The sequence below is a fragment of the Lolium perenne genome, chromosome 7 (genome assembly GCF_019359855.2).
Source record: "Lolium perenne isolate Kyuss_39 chromosome 7, Kyuss_2.0, whole genome shotgun sequence".
NCBI lineage: Eukaryota > Viridiplantae > Streptophyta > Magnoliopsida > Poales > Poaceae > Lolium > Lolium perenne.
The window spans coordinates 318,949,420-318,967,019 of NC_067250.2; the positions used below are offsets into that span (position 1 = coordinate 318,949,420).

The window sequence follows — 17,600 nt, forward strand, 5'->3', positions numbered from 1 at the left end:
TTAATAGGTTAAGGCCGGAAAATGTATAAAAGTGCAACGAAGCATGAGCAAAACATATATAAATTGGTGTAAAACAAGCATGGAGCATCAAAAATCATAGATATGTTTGAGACGTATCAGTAACAACTCTTGTGTATATCTTGCCGGTGTTGTGGTCTATTTAACATGGACGAGAGCACGAGACAAATTGCATCACTTAAACGTAAACCTTTAATATCTTTACAAAATAATCATGTTTTAATTATGTTTCAGTTTTGTTTCATAATTTTGTGGGACGATTGAGTCAGCACATGGACGAGACAAATTGCATCACTTAAACGTAAACGGAGTCCGCCGCCACGCAAACGTGGCCCAGATCGGCTTTGGGTCAGCCCGGACGCCGCAGCCATCCGTTTAGGGATGAGTCCACGCGCTGGGCCGGGTTTTTGTCCGGTTCGGCTCATCCGGACGCGCGAGCGCGAGATGGGTCGCCGCGTTGGAGATGCCCTAATACTACCCTGATGGGTATATCCTAAAGCCAGGCCCTAAGAAAGAATAATCTTATACATGGCAAAGTATTGTGGCAGGGTTGCATATATTTAAACGGGATACATCTGCAGAGTGGGTAATGGACCATAAATTAATATTTGGGAAAATCATTAGATCCCAAAGAAGTGTTACGGAGAAAGTACATACTAGAAGGGGCGAAGTAGTTCGCGCACGGAAGATGAGCTGATAAACCCATGTGGCTGACGAAAGTGGTGCAATTGCACCACTAATAGGTATATAGACATATTTTTGCGCTTATGTTGCAACACACATCATATATATTTAGTAAAAGAGGTGTTATTTTTTAGTTCTTGTACTGCATTTATTGTTTATTTCCCGTTGCAACGCACATGCATATTTCCTAGGTACTTCTTAAACCCTTTCTTAGAGTATGAGAAGACTGGGGATGAAACGACCAATGGACCCGAATGAGAGGAAGAATACTACGAGAAACCAGATCTATCTGGAGAAATCAGAGTAGACTTTAATATATTGTATGGAGTGGAAGATGAAGAGGCAGAAACCGAGATAGAACCCAAGACGTAGATATCTTAGAATTAATTAGATGAGCCAAGCAGCATATACCCTTTCTAAATAAGTTGTTGAGCTTAAATAGCCTCATGACTAGTTTTGCCATTTTGCTTCTAGCTGGTAGATTTGAATTTTCCATTAGGTGTGAATTCTCATTGGACCAAGGAGGATCTCAAATCTTTTATATTTTCTTATGTGGGTATGAATAAAGAAACTATTTGGGCCCGTAATATTTCTACTGTAACACTCTATTGGTTGTAATATTTGCGGAACGATGTTCCGCAAGTGTTATGCCTATGACTTGCGTACAACAACATGCCATAGTGTGTTGGGTCCATCGCAGGCAAGCAAGTTGATTGAGATAAGGTTCATTCCTTCACATGATGAGATTAGGTGGCGGATGAACTCACCAAAACCTTACCAATACGACAGCTTGAAATATTTGAACATAATGTTTGTAAGTAGCTGTTAATCTCTAACATGATATGATGCTATCTGTTTTATAATTAAATATCCATTGCTTCTTCTCGTCCCTACGGGTAACAACTCTTGTGTATATCTTGCCGATGTTGTGGCCTATTTAACATGGACGAGAGCACGAGACAAAATGCATCACTTAAACGTAAACCTTTAGTATCTTCACAAAATAATCATGTTTTAATTATGTTTCAGTTTTGTTAAATAATTTTGTGGGAGGATTGAGTCAGCACATGGTTGATGTCATTGCTGACATCATTGTTGTACGTAGCGGCAACTGTAAAAAGAGGTTTTGGCCCAATGCCTATTCGTTAATGATATCCAGGTCAATGACTTCGATTCTCGGGCTACACCACGGGTGGCTGCTCTTGAACGAGCTGCTCATGCTCATGTGATAGCTCCTTAAAATCAAAGTCACGGTTGTTCATCATGTCTATGCGAGTGGGCCTGGTGTTGATGAAGGATCTCAAACCCTTCGGTGGGGTTGCAAGTGTATTTGATCGAGTGCGACCTCAAGCTTTTATCGCTTATGGCCGATGTTACAGTGCTTTTTTTTTGTCTAAGGTCGACCATATATAGCTCTTAAGACCAACCTTATTTTCACATTGGAGACACCCTCAAAGAAGAAAAGAAAAACCTTGTGTGTCAGTGTCACCATCGCCTGGGAATAGGGTTTCGCGGCGATGGCGGCGGACGTGCGCAAAACTGGAGCCCGGGGAGACCTACTTGGCTGTAACTGTGTCGGTCCAAAGGAAATCCGACCGGTACACGAACACGAGTACGCACAGCATATTATCTCCCTCGTCAGGCCCTTCTCGTGACAGATCCGTTCTCTTTTCCCCAATCAGATCGGAACCATCCCGCCGCCGACGTACCGCCGGTCGATCGATCGATCTATGGAGGCACCGGCGGAGCAGCAGCCGCCGCGCGGCACCAAGCGCCCGCCCGGAGACGGCGACATCTACAAGGCCTCCGGAGCACGACGTTACGGTGTTGGTTCCGCCTACGACGACGAAGAACGCGGCGGCGGCGGCGGCAGCGGCTCCCGCGACGACACCGGGTTCCTCGACGAGAACGGCACGTTCGTGGAGCGCGCGGCGCGGGGCGCCACGAAGGAGGAGGCCTGGCTGGGCCCCGCCGACGCCGACGCCGCCCCCGCCGCCACGAAGCGCGCCAGGAAGGCCCTGAGGAGGCAGGAGGAGGACGAGCGGCTCGTGGACGACCTCGTCGCCTCCCGCGCCGTGTTCGACATCAGGAAGAGGGTGGTCGGGATCCTCGAGCCCGGCGAGACGGTCCCGCGCGCCCTCAGGCGGCTCAAGGGCCTCGGCGGCGCTGCCGGCACCCGCGGGACTGCTGGCAGCAGGATGGACGAGGCGACCCGGCGCGCGTTCGACGAGCTGACGGACGCGGCCGCGGAGCTGTTCGACCGCGGCGACCTCGACGCCTACTCCCACGACCGCGAGGCGTTCGAGGAGGCGGCCTGGGCCTACGAGTACGGCCGCCGCGCCCGGGCGGCTGCTTCCGCTGCCGCGCAGGAGGTCGAAGAAGGATACCAAGCAGCCGCCACCACTCGTGACTACGTCGACGCCGGAGCGGAAACAGCCGGTGGACAGGCGGTCGATCCCGATCAGCCGGATACGCCGGGCGACGCTTCGGGTACGGCGGCGTCGGAGGCTGGCGAGGGAGCCGGCGTCGGGGGCTGGGACTACGTGTACGATCCGGCATCGGGCTACTACTACAGCAGCATCACGGGGTACTTCTACGATGCCGCGTCTGGGTGCTACTGCTCTGCGTATACCGGCACATGGTTCTCCTACGGCGACGATGGACAATGCTACGGCACCGTCAAAGAGATGGAGTAGAATGAGTTGCTGGAAATTTTTGGATTTGGCCGACCATATGTATGTATTCTGCCATAGCAGGGAGAGATTATGAACATCGGTAGAGGGCGAAGGATCGTAATCTTGGTTATTCAGCGCAGCAACCAATAGTTACAATGTTTCAATGTTAATAATCCTGAGTTGCAGCCGTGAGTAATAGTCTGATGGAGATATTTGTACCTGGCTGACCCCGTGACCGTGTATGTATTTCGCCATTTTAGTAGGCAGAGAGAGATTAAGAAGCTGGAGTGTATGCACGAGAAATTAATACAGTTTTCGGGAATATACTTTTTATCTGACATTTGTGTAAGTATTACGTTTAAATTTGCTTTTTCATGTTTTTCCTTTTTCTTTGGATCTTGTTTCTTCCAGACATGAATGAGAAAACAAAATCAGGAGCAGGTCCACCAAATGACGCTAAATATGCTCTGGGCCGCTCAATTTGGTAACCTTCCCTGGTAGCCCCAGTATTCATTCCAAAATGCAACAAAGGACAGTAAACAAACTAGATTCTCTAGTGTTACAGACGATAGGAATCAGACAATCTGGGGTTCATCATGCATTCGACAGTATTACAAATCATAGGAAGCAAATAAATCCAGTGGTCATTATTCCACATTATTACAAACCATAGTAGAGAAATAAATTCATTCAGTGTTGCATGAATCACTGCATGGAGTACCATGCAGCCATATGCCCATTATGCATTCGTCGGTAGTTTACAAGAGTATCTAGCCCAAGGAAGAAGGCAGTAAAAACCTGAATACTTTGAAGGACTTCATCTCCTTCGTCTCCCGTCCTCAGCAAAAGGGCGCACATCTAACAGTTACCAAACGAATCAGAAACATAGCAGCAATCTGAATGGCTAATAGTTACAGTAACATTTACTGAACGCAATGCAAAATAGAAAACATCAAGGCAATTTGAATACGTACCATCAGCAATCTTTTCGTGATTCGGCCCAGTAGTCGTTACACAATCGCTTGAACTTAGGATTGCAGTTCACGACCGTGAACTTCTCAAGAGATTTCGGCAGTGGTCCAAGCGACTGCATATGCTTACACGAGCTGATATTCAGTATCTTGAGCGATTTGAGGTGCTCCATGCCTGGTAAGGCATCCCACTGCACCTAATAATATATAGCGAATGAAGATGAATGAAAGGCCCAAGATCAGAGCAAGTCCTGTTGGCTCCATCCGCCGAATGTTAGTTGTTGAAGATTCTTTGGACCGCCATTATGCTCGCCCATCATCCAATTCGGAAAGGTCATACCGTGGTAACCCCATATACCTAGTCTTTCAAGATACTTGGATGGGCAAAGACCCTCAAGTACATCATCGTGATCTTCTGGACCGCAGTTCCCACTATTCCATTCAAGCACCACTTCTGTAAGCTTTTCCTTGCCAGCGAGATTGACTTCAAGAGCTTCCTCCTTGCTCTGAACATTCTCAAGACCTCGGATCTGCAGCCTGTCTTGAAGCTTGTTTAGGTGTTTCAGCTGATGCGGCTCATACCCCTGTTCCTTCCTTATTGTGAAGTTTGATAACATTTGGAGACATGTCAGCCTACCAACGCCTGGAAAATCCAGAGCTGATCTGAGAATTACACGGCGCAAGTTGACGAGGTTCGTCATATCACCTGAAAACGCTAGACTATGGCAGCCACGAAACTCTACCACCTGCATGTGGTAAAGTTTGGTAAAATTGCTTGGTACAATTATCCTGAGAAGTGTAACCGTTTCCAAACAAAAACAACGCAGATGTTTCAACCGACCAATCGAATCTGGGATTCTGATCAAACGGTTGCTGAGATCTCTTCCACTAAAACCTAATTTCAGTACCCGCAATTTCCGTAGCCCCCCCAACATATTGAACACACTCTCAAAGACTTTCCACTTGGTTAAATTAACACTTATTGTGGGATAGATGATGAGAGTGCGCAAGTTTTTCAATCCAGATATCTTCTCAATAAGCATCTCGCTATAATAAGCCCGAACAAAAAGATAGCGGACATCTTGAGGACCTTCTTGAGGACCTTCCTCTGTGGAGCCTTTCTCGATCCTGAAGTAATCTCTTCCGGCAACCTCCTCTGCTAAATCACACAGCAAATCATGAATTGTAAAGTAATCAACATAATGTAGACCTCTAATTATGTCATATGATGTTTCTTCCCCTCCTAATTGCAGAAACGAGGCCGAGAACAATTCATCAAAATAATCCTTAGCAACATCTTCCATTTCCTCTTCAGGCTTACTAGTCTTTATAAACCCTTCTGCCACCCACAACTTAACTAACTCATCACGTTTCAATCTGTGTCGTCTTGGGAAAATACTGCAGTAAGAAAAGCATCGCCTGACCTGCTCATCAAGATACTGGTAGCTCCACCACAGAGCTCCCATAGTATCGTTCAAAAGGTCCCGATCTTTCACACTCCTCCAAAACTCAACAGTCTGTGTCTCACGGAGCCGTGAACCCACTGTCCTGGCTGCTAGAGGTGATCTCTTTAGCTTTTTTGCAATATCCTCTCCAATCATTTCAAGAATTCTTCGATCATTGTCACTTACCCTTGCTCCTTGAAGTGCGTAATGCATGAACATTTCAAGGAACAGTTCATCATCCAGGTCTGATATTGGAATACATCTCTCTTTGACTGCACCCAGAGTTACTAATGCAGCTTCAGTTCGACTAGTCACCAAGATTCTGCTTCCTTCCTTCCCAACATGCAGCGGGGAAATTAACTTCTGTAGTTCTTCACGGTCTTCCGAATTCCTATTGTTGTACCAGACATCATCTAGTACCAACAAAATCCGTTTTCCACGAAGTTTCTTCTCCAGGCTTTCCTTTAGGACGTTAAGACTACTAAATTTCGGGCATTCTTCACCTGTAGCCCCTCAAACATTTCACGGAAAATGGAATCCAAAGAGAACTTCTGGGAAACATGAATCCACATGACAATATTGAAATGGTCTTCCATGTTCTCATGATCATAAACACACCGTGCAAGTGTTGATTTCCCAGATCCGGCGATCCCATGAATGCCAATTACAGAATAACATGTACCACTAACAGTATTTACTTGACACTGGTGTTCGTTCGCATGAAGCATTGCTATGATCTTGTCACGATCTTGATCTCGGCCAATTACTCGTAGAGGACCTACAGTAATGGCTGCACTACATGAACTGGTAGAAACAACTCGTCTCCCATTATCATTACTTACGCCTGGCAAGTTCAGTTGTTCCAAAACTTTACATGCATCGCTTACAGCACTTTCTATCTTATTTAGGCTCTTCGCCAACTGTGATTTTGACATGCCACTCTCCTGCAAAAAAAATAACAAGTAAGTTGAGCCTACCAAGTAATCTTTCTGAATATAGGCTTATTGCATATCCCAATGCAAAGTAAGGGCTCTCTCTCTATCTCACCCTCTCCCTTCTCCCTCTCTCCGTCTCCGTGATGTTAATGGGAGATTTTACGGTGCATTGTACTACACATTTAAGTGTAGTGTATATATTAGATCTAACGGTTAAAATTGATTGGGCCCAAGGATAGCTTTGGAAAAAAATATTGATTTGTAATTTGTTTTCCGTGAGCAACTTTTTTTTGTTTGACTTGGAATCCAACACGCACACGCGCGACATACAAAGCGTAAACAATGACGCACGAAAGCCTAAATTGATGGACCAAACCAAGGAAACGTTAGCTCCTTTATTATTAGGTATAGATATAGATTAAGGTTGAATTGGACATCCGTGTTCTCAACTCATGCCCCGTTTATTACGGGAAGCGGCGATCTGTCGCCTCCATCGCCTTGTTTTCCTTATCGCCATTCCTTTCTCCTTCATCTTTTATGATTCCCGCGAGAATGCCTTGCAGCCATGTCGATGTGAGGATTTCATTCGTAGTTTAGCCCTGGGTGGAATTTCCAAAGAAAGGTGCCCGACAAGACAGCACCATCGCCACCAGCAGCGAAGAGCCAACCATTGGCAAGTGCAAGAGAGCTATGCGATCCCATGACAAGACGCCCCCACCGAGTTGAACACAAGAGCAAATATACCTTGGAAGAACTACGCCCCCCAAAGGTATTTGGGGCGCGCCGTTTCGTTCCCAGTCGCGCGCCCCAAAGGCCCTTTTCCGTCGCGCAGAAAGGCATGGCCCAAGTCGTATCGTGCAAACGCCTTGGCGAAGCCGTCTGGGAACCTTAGTTTGTCCGGCTCGAAGCGTAGAAGAACACCAGGAATTTGTGGGCCCGCAGCAGGTCCATGGTCGACACCTTCCACAAGAGCTTCACCGGCGGCTTCTCCTCCAGAGAGGCACTAGGGGGGCGCCTGGAAGCCCCTTCGAGCCGGAGGGAACACCGGCAGGCACATCTGCCTCGACGCTCGTGCGAGGAGCGGTGGGACCTCCATTGGGCGTCCACGAGGCCGACGCCCGATATAGGGGCAAGACTCCCTCCGTTTCCCAGCTTTGTGAGGGGCCTTGTCCTTGCTCCCCTTTGGGCGACCGCGACCCCGCTTAGCAGAGAGCAGCACCGAGCCGGCGATGTCACTGCGGTGGGTCCGTGGAGCAGGAATCCATGGGCGCGGTATGTGGAGGCGCGGAGAAGGCATGTGAATGGGGAAGTGGAGAAGGATGATGATGGAGCGTGCTGAACTGCGCATTCCTTTGTCTTTATGAAGCGCTGATACGTCTCCGACGTATCGATAATTTCTTATGTTCCATGCCACATTATTGATGTTATCTACATATTTTATGCACACTTTATGTCATATTCGTGCATTTTCTGGAACTAACCTATTAACAAGATGCCGAAGTGCCGATTCTTGTTTTCTGCTGTTTTTGGTTTCAGAAATCCTAGTAAGGAAATATTCTCGGAATTGGACGAAATCAAAGCCCAGGGGCCTATTTTTCCACGAAGCTTCCAGAAGTCCGAAGGAGAGACGAAGAGGGGCGACGAGGGGGCCACACCCTAGGGCGGCGCGGCCCCCCCCTTGGCCGCGCGGCCCTGTGGTGTGGGGCCCCCGTGCCGCCTCTTGACCTGCCCTTCCGCCTACAAATAGCCTCCGTGACGAAACCCCCAGTACCGAGAGCCACGATACGGAAAACCTTCCAGTGACGCCGCCGCCGCCGATCCCATCTCGGGGGATCCAGGAGATCGCCTCCGGCACCCTGCCGGAGAGGGGATTCATCTCCCGGAGGACTCTACGCCGCCATGGTCGCCTCCGGTGTGATGTGTGAGTAGTCTACCCCTGGACTATGGGTCCATAGCAGTAGCTAGATGGTTGTCTTCTCCCCATTGTGCTTCATTGTCGGATCTTGTGAGCTGCCTAACATGATCAAGATCGTCTATCTGTAATTCTATATGTTGCGTTTGTTGGGATCCGATGAATAGAGAATACTTGTTATGTTGATTATCAAAGTTATGCTTATGTGTTGTTTATGATCTTGCATGCTCTCCGTTACTAGTAGATGCTCTGGCCAAGTAGATGCTTGTAACTCCAAGAGGGAGTACTTATGCTCGATAGTGGGTTCATGCCTCGCATTGACACCGGGGACAAAGGATGTAAAGTTCTAAGGTTGTGTTGTGCTGTTGCCACTAGGGATAAAACATTGATGCTATGTCTAAGGATGTAGTTGTTGATTACATTACGCACCATACTTAATGCAATTGTCTGTTGCTTTGCAACTTAATACCGGAGGGGTTCGGATGATAACCTGAAGGTGGACTTTTTAGGCATAGATGCAGTTGGATGGCGGTCTATGTACTTTGTCGTAATGCCCAATTAAATCTCACTATACTCATCATGATATGTATGTGCATGGTCATGCTCTCTTTATTTGTCAATTGCCCAACTGTAATTTGTTCACCCAACATGCTGTTCGTCTTATAGGAGAGACACCTCTAGTGAACTGTGGACCCCGGTCCAATTCTCTTTACTGAAATACAATCTACTGCAATACTTGTTCTACTGTTTTCTGCAAACAATCATCTTCCACACAATACGGTTAATCCTTTGTTACAGCAAGCCGGTGAGATTGACAACCTCACTGTTTCGTTGGGGCAAAGTACTTTGGTTGTGTTGTGCAGGTTCCACGTTGGCGCCGGAATCCCTGGTGTTGCGCCGCACTACATCTCGCCGCCATCAACCTTCAACGTGCTTCTTGACTCCTACTGGTCCGATTAAACCTTGGTTTCTTACTGAGGGAAACTTGCCGCTGTGCGCATCACACCTTCCTCTTGGGGTTCCCAACGGACGTGCCAACCACACGCATCAAGCAAATTTCTGGCGCCGTTGCCGGGGAGATCAAGACACGCTGCAAGGGGAGTCTCCACTTCTCAATCTCTTTACTTTGTTTTTGTCTTGCTTAGTTTTATTTACTACTTTGTTTGCTGCACTAAATCAAAATACAAAAAAATTAGTTGCTAGTTTTACTTAATTTACTATCTTGTTTGCTATATCAAAAACACAAAAAATTAGTTACTTACATTTACTTTACTTATTTCATCATGTTTCCTTTTAATTTTACCACAAAAGACATACCGGTAGGACGTGGGTCTATAGTTGGGAGAAATAATATAGAAGAATTTTTCAATCATGTTAGTACTATTGAAAATTTTGAAGATAGACACTTGGTAGACCTTGCGCCTACTTATGAAATTGTCTGCGCATTTAGTTCGCTCGTTGGAAACTAAATTTGTTAATCTTAATCCTATAATCCAACACATGTTTTTCACACTTGGCGATATGGAAGAAGGGGAAAAGAAAGATTTTGTATTAGAAACCCTTCTTAGAGAATTTGGTGGTCTAGCAAGAGAAGCTAGAAAGGTGTTTGCTAAATTTAATATGCTTGGTTCTCCTACTAATTTTGTTAGTCTCCTTGAAAAGATGGATATGGATAGAATAAGATACACTAATAATATTGATGATGGAGGGGAGATCAAAGCACCAATACCATGTAAGCTCCTAGCTATGAATGATGCACTAGAAAATAACTATGCTTGGCTTGTTCCTGAAAAATTTGTTTGATGAGAGTAGCACGCCTAAGACTAATGAAAAGGGAGATGCTAAAACTTATGTATCTAATATACTATGCCTGGTTGAGAAAAGCCCACACCCCGCTGTAGAAGTACCACCCTTTGATAATACTTGATACACACTTTCTGCGCCTAGCTGAAAGGCGTTAAAGAAAAGCGCTTATGGGAGACAACCCATGTTTTACCTACAGTACTTTGTTTTTATTTTGTGTCTTGGAAGTTGTTTACTACTGTAGCAACCTCTCCTTATCTTAGTTTTGTGTTTTGTTGTGCCAAGTTAAGCCGTTGATAGAAAAGTAAGTACTAGATTTGGATTACTGTGCAGTTCCAGATTTCTTTGCTGTCACGAATCTGGGTCCACCTCCCTGTAGGTAGCTCAGAAAATTAAGCCAATTTACGTGCATGATTCTCAGATATGTATGCAACTTTCATTCAATTTGAGCATTTTCATTTGAGCAAGTCTGGTGCCATTTTAAAATTCGTCAATACGAACTGTTCTGTTTTGACAGATTCTGCCTTTTATTTCGCATTGCCTCTTTTGCTATGTTGGATGAATTTCTTTGATCCACTAATGTCCAGTAGCATTATGCAATGTCCAGAAGTGTTAAGAATGATTGTGTCACCTCTGAATATGTCAATTTATATTGTGCACTAACCCTCTAATGAGTTGTTTCGAGTTTGGTGTGGAGGAAGTTTTCAAGGATCAAGAGAGGAGTATGATGCAACATGATCAAGGAGAGTGAAAGCTCTAAGCTTGGGGATGCCCCGGTGGTTCACCCCTGCATATATCAAGAAGACTCAAGCGTCTAAGCTTGGGGATGCCCAAGGCATCCCCTTCTTCATCGACAACATTATCAGGTTCCTCCCCTGAAACTATATTTTTATTCCATCACATCTTATGTGCTTTTTCTTGGAGCGTCGGTTTGTTTTTGTTTTTGTTTTGTTTGAATAAAATGGATCCTAGCATTCACTTTATGGGAGAGAGACACGCTCCGCTGTAGCATATGGACAAGTATGTCCTTGGTTTCTACTCATAGTATTCATGGCGAAGTTCTTCTTCGTTAAATTGTTATATGGTTGGAATTGGAAAATGATACATGTAGTAATTGCTATAAATGTCTTGGGTAATGTGATACTTGGCAATTGTTGTGCTCATGATTAAGCTCTTGCATCATATGCTTTGTACCCATTAATGAAGAAATACATAGAGCATGCTAAAATTTGGTTTGCATATTTGGTTACTCTAAGGTCTAGATAATTTCTAGTATTGAGTTTGAACAACAAGGAAGATGGTGTAGAGTCTTATAATGTTTTCAATATGTCTTTTATGTGAGTTTTGCTGCACCGGTTCATCCTTGTGTTTGTTTCAAATAAGCCTTGCTAGCCTAAACCTTGTATCGAGAGGGAATACTTCTCATGCATCCAAAATACTTGAGCCAACCACTATGCCATTTGTGTCCACCATACCTACCTACTACATGGTATTTTCCGCCATTCCAAAGTAAATTGCTTGAGTGCTACCTTTAAAATTCCATCATTCACCTTTGCAATATATAGCTCATGGGACAAATAGCTTAAAAACTATTGTGGTATTGAATATGTAATTATGCACTTTATCTCTTATTAAGTTGCTTGTTGTGCGATAACCATGTTTACTGGGGACGCCATCAACTTTTCATTGTTGAATTTCATGTGAGTTGCTATGCATGTTCGTCTTGTCTGAAGTAAGGGCGATCTACACTAAGTTGAATGGTTTGAGCATGCATATTGTGAGAGAAGAACATTGGGCCGCTAACTAAAGCCATGATCCATGGTGGAAGTTTCAGTTTTGGACAAACATCCTCAAATCTCTAATGAGAAAAGAATTAATTGTTGTTGAATGCTTAAAGCATTAAAAGAGGAGTCCATTATCTGTTGTCTATGTTGTCCCGGTATGGATGTCTAAGTTGAGAATAATCAAAAGCGAGAAATCCAAATGCGAGCTTTCTCCTTAGACCTTTGTACGTGCGGCATAGAGGTACCCCTTTGTGAAACTTGGTTAAAGCATATGTATTGCGGTGATAATCCAGGTAGTCCAAGCTAATTAGGACAAGGTGCGGGCACTATTGGTACACTATGCATGAGGCTTGCAACTTATAAGATATAATTTACATGATGCATATGCTTTATTACTACCGTTGACAAAATTGTTTCATGTTTTCAAAATCAAAGCTCTAGCACAAATATAGCAATCGATGCTTTTCCTCTATGAGGACCATTCTTTTACTTTCAATGTTGAGTCAGTTCACCTATTTCTCTCCACCTCAAGAAGCAAACACTTGTGTGAACTGTGCATTGATTCCTACATACTTGCTTATTGCACTTATTATATTACTCTATGTTGACAATATCCATGAGATATACATGTTACAAGTTGAAAGCAACCGCTGAAACTTAATCTTCTTTTGTGTTGCTTCAATGCCTTTACTTTGAATTATTGCTTTATGAGTTAACTCTTATGCAAGACTTATTGATGCTTGTCTTGAAGTGCTATTCATGAAAAGTCTTTGCTTTATGATTCACTAGTTTACTCATGTCATATATATTGTTTTGATCGCTGCATTCACTACATATGCTTTACAAATAGTATGATCAAGATTATGATGGCATGTCACTCCGTAAATTATCTCGTGTTATCGCTTTACCTCGCTTCGGGACGAGCAGAACTAAGCTTGGGGATGCTGATACGTCTCCGACGTATCGATAATTTCTTATGTTCCATGCCACATTATTGATGTTATCTACATGTTTTATGCACACTTTATGTCATATTCGTGCATTTTCTGGAACTAACCTATTAACAAGATGCCGAAGTGCCGCTGTCAAGTTTTCTGCTGTTTTTGGTTTCAGAAATCCTAGTAAGGAAATATTCTCGAATTGGACGAAATCAAAGCCCAGTGGGCCTATTTTTCCACGAAGCTTCCGTAAGTCCGAAGGAGAGACGAAGAGGGGCGATGAGGGGGCCACACCCTAGGGCGGCGCGGCCCCCTTGGCCGCGCGGCCCCGTGGTGTGGGGCCCCGTGCCGCCTCTTGACCTGCCCTTCCGCCTACAAATAGCCTCCGTGACGAAACCCCCAAAGCACCGAGAGCCACGATACGGAAAACCTTCCAGAGACGCCGCCGCCGCCGATCCCATCTCGGGGATCCAGAGATCGCCTCCGGCACCCCGCCGGAGAGGGGATTCATCTCCCCGGAGGACTCTACGCCGCCATGGTCGCCTCCGGTGTGATGTGTGAGTAGTCTACCCCTGGACTATGGGTCCATAGCAGTAGCTAGATGGTTGTCTTCTCCCCATTGTGCTTCATTGTCGGATCTTGTGAGCTGCCTAACATGATCAAGATCGTCTATCTGTAATTCTATATGTTGCGTTTGTTGGGATCCGATGAATAGAGAATACTTGTTATGTTGATTATCAAAGTTATGCTTATGTGTTGTTTATGATCTTGCATGCTCTCCGTTACTAGTAGATGCTCGGCCAAGTAGATGCTTGTAACTCCAAGAGGGAGTACTTATGCTCGATAGTGGGTTCATGCCCGCATTGACACCGGGACAAAGGATGTAAAGTTCTAAGGTTGTGTTGTGCTGTTGCCACTAGGGATAAAACATTGATGCTATGTCTAAGGATGTAGTTGTTGATTACATTACGCACCATACTTAATGCAATTGTCTGTTGCTTTGCAACTTAATACTGGAGGGGGTTCGGATGATAACCTGAAGGTGGACTTTTTAGGCATAGATGCAGTTGGATGGCGGTCTATGTACTTTGTCGTAATGCCCAATTAAATCTCACTATACTCATCATGATATGTATGTGCATGGTCATGCTCTCTTTATTTGTCAATTGCCCAACTGTAATTTGTTCACCCAACATGCTGTTCGTCTTATGGGAGAGACACCTCTAGTGAACTGTGGACCCCGGTCCAATTCTCTTTACTGAAATACAATCTACTGCAATACTTGTTCTACTGTTTTCTGCAAACAATCATCTTCCACACAATACGGTTAATCCTTTGTTACAGCAAGCCGGTGAGATTGACAACCTCACTGTTTCGTTGGGGCAAAGTACTTTGGTTGTGTTGTGCAGGTTCCACGTTGGCGCCGGAATCCCTGGTGTTGCGCCGCACTACATCTCGCCGCCATCAACCTTCAACGTGCTTCTTGACTCCTACTGGTCCGATTAAACCTTGGTTTCTTACTGAGGGAAACTTGCCGCTGTGCGCATCACACCTTCCTCTTGGGGTTCCCAACGGACGTGCCAACCACACGCATCAAGCGCATAGGCAGTTCCCAAGGCGACGGATTGGACTTGACGGTTCCACGATCATGGAGGATCCAACGGTTCGCCCCGGTGGAGTCCGTTTGGGATTCACGGCTGAGATAGGAACAACGTGGGCGATCCAACATGGACAAGCGCGTCTCGATGCGTGCCACCGCGTGGACCCGCAGCTTGTTGGGTCCCTGACCCTTCGCAGCTGGATCGTGCGGACCAGGCCCCCGAGGGCTACTGTCGGTATTATGGAACCCATGGTACCATGTACACCTGCTGTTGGGCCCCGCGATAGCCCATTATCAGAAGACAAGGAGGACCTCTCTGAGAGACAACAGGTCTCCACGAGAGGTGGAACATCTCGCCAAGGGATACCTCACGAAGTGTCCGGGACTTAGCCGTTTCGAGACTACCAGAAGGCGTCATGGAGCTTCCCTCCGCGAGAGGTATCTCAAGAGATGCCATCAAGATGCCATCATGAGCCGGTCACATAGGAGCAACGCTACTGAAGGATGACGCCAGTCAATGCGCACACAGAAGAGGAGTGAAGGTCCAAGTTTGCCTGCATAAAGCTAGCTGGCCATTGCCCCATTTCCAAAAGGTGCGGGGTGGACGGTGCAGTGCACAAAGACAGTGGTCTTGACATCGTCCACAACCACTCCCCGTGAGCCGAGCCAGTTGGTGTGGCCATGGACCAAGTCCATGGTTAGGTCGTGGACACCTGTCCTTCTCCTTAGGCCATTCTGTGGTTTCCCCTCCGCCAAGTTTTCTTAGGGTGGAGGGCCAAGGCCTTCTATAAAAGGAGAGGCAGCTGCCTAGTAGGAACCTCGATCTTTTCCAGACTCTCTCCCAGCATCCGATTCTCTTTAGATGCTCTTTAGATGGCGCCATCGTCTTCCACCTTGAGCAGATCCCATCTAGATATGGGGAAGAGAAGCACCACCACCTTGTACACCATACTCCTCTTGAAGCAAGATTGCAGGGCAGGACGTAGAGGTTTTACCTCACCACAATAGCCCTGAACCTGGGTAAAACGACGTGTCTCTCTGTCTTGCTGCTCCTGCCCCGACATGTCGATGTTGAGCTTGGAGCGTGGCTTCTAGCCCCCGTGGTCCATAACCTTGTGGGTCTTGACGATGTACCCGTGTCCTCTCGGATACGAAACCCCGACACCGAGCGTGGGACTACTACTAGTGAAGTGCCTTAAACAGCCCTGCCGAATAAATATACTGCCTTAATTTTGTTGAAGTATTGGTGATATGGGCCATTGGATCACGGAAATAAGCGGACCAAAATCCTTTGATGTACTGTAAAATGACTCATGTTAATACCTAAAACGGAAACAGCATGAAGGGAAATCTAGTTCATCGAAGGCCGAGGCGGATGCGCAATGAAGGTCGGCAAGATCCTGAATGTGATGGCCATGCTCCCACCGCTACAGTTCCAAGTAAGTTGACGAGATCACTAGGCTCATCTAGGCATCGCTAGGCGCTATGTTGGGAATCACCGGTCTCATATTTCTAGAATCTTCTAGAATATTCTTAAGTATATATGCACTGCATATTCTCAACACGTCCGATACTTCACTGATCTCTGTTGTTCATGACAATTGCGGTATGCCTTGACTCCTACGTGTGTTCGCCGTGGGTTCCAAGGCGGATGGGTCTAGATGTAATGCCTTCTTAAGTCTTGGCACAGTCATGACCACGGCGCCACCGTAGGTGAGTGAGAGTTCATCGTGAGGCATGATCGTCCTGTCAGGAATAGGATAGGACCAAGCGGTCTACTATCGGAGCTTCACAAGGAAGAGGAGCTTGTGGAAGAACGCTGCTAGTGGGAGTGGAACAGTCTTGGATGATTCCAGAATAACTTGGCTAATCTACTCTATGCGCTGCCGTCTGCTTGAGTTCCCCTAGCTAATGTGAACCGTGTATGCGTTTCCCGGTGCCACTGCCACCCACCTTTGTTATATATATGTAACTAATCCTACTTTTCGTAACAATCTGCATAGTATCTCTTACTGTATATCAAGATCTTATAATCTATCTAATTAGATAACTGTGGAAAATAGGTGAGAACGTATTCTTCTTGGTACCTATAGTTCCCTAGTTTTTCTCGTTAACACATATCTACATGGAACAAAAAGATGGGAATACTTGCAACAAAGGAGAACACATGAACCTCATCTTTTAGGGGGGAGCTTGGCATGGAAGACCGAAGATTCTTCTTCAGCAAATCCATCTTGCTCCCGCTCAACTTGGCATCCTGGATCTGCTTCTTGAGACTCTGGTACTCAACACGATCCAAGATGTCTTCGGCTTCGTAGAAAGCAGATTTGAGCTTTTCTAGCAGTGGCTCCAAGCGAACCCTGTAAGTGCTCTCATCAACTACCTCCATCACCCGCTGCAGTTGTAAAACTTGTATATCAAGTATCTTCAGCTTCTCTGATGCGTTGAACTCGAGGAGGGCGAAACCTCTGTTGAGGAGCCTAGGAATGATGGGTGAGGCGAGCCAGCCTACTGCGGTTACGCCCCATCCTATAGCAGCACCAATGCTAATTGGATCTGCCATTGCAAGATTTCAGAGAGGGGGGAGAAGGCTAGCTAAGGCTGCAGGATATGTGTGTACATTGACCCTGCAGGGTAACGCACCTGGTCGGTCTTGAAGACAGCTAAGTAACATAAACAAATACCAGTTGAGAGAGATTCCTGAACACGATACATTATTTCTCACTGGTTTGGGTTATAATAAGGGACAACTTGATATCAACATGTGACTTGATTCGTTTATTCTAATATTATGAAATGGTAGTTGGTGTACATGACTCAGTAGTCTTAAGACTT

At 45.8% G+C, this 17,600-nt stretch overlaps 1 pseudogene; it reads right to left on the reverse strand.

The window, feature by feature from the left end:
* Window positions 1-3,908: 3,908 nt before the first annotated feature.
* Window positions 3,909-17,360, reverse strand: LOC139833003 (putative disease resistance RPP13-like protein 1; annotated as a pseudogene).
* Window positions 17,361-17,600: the final 240 nt, after the last annotated feature.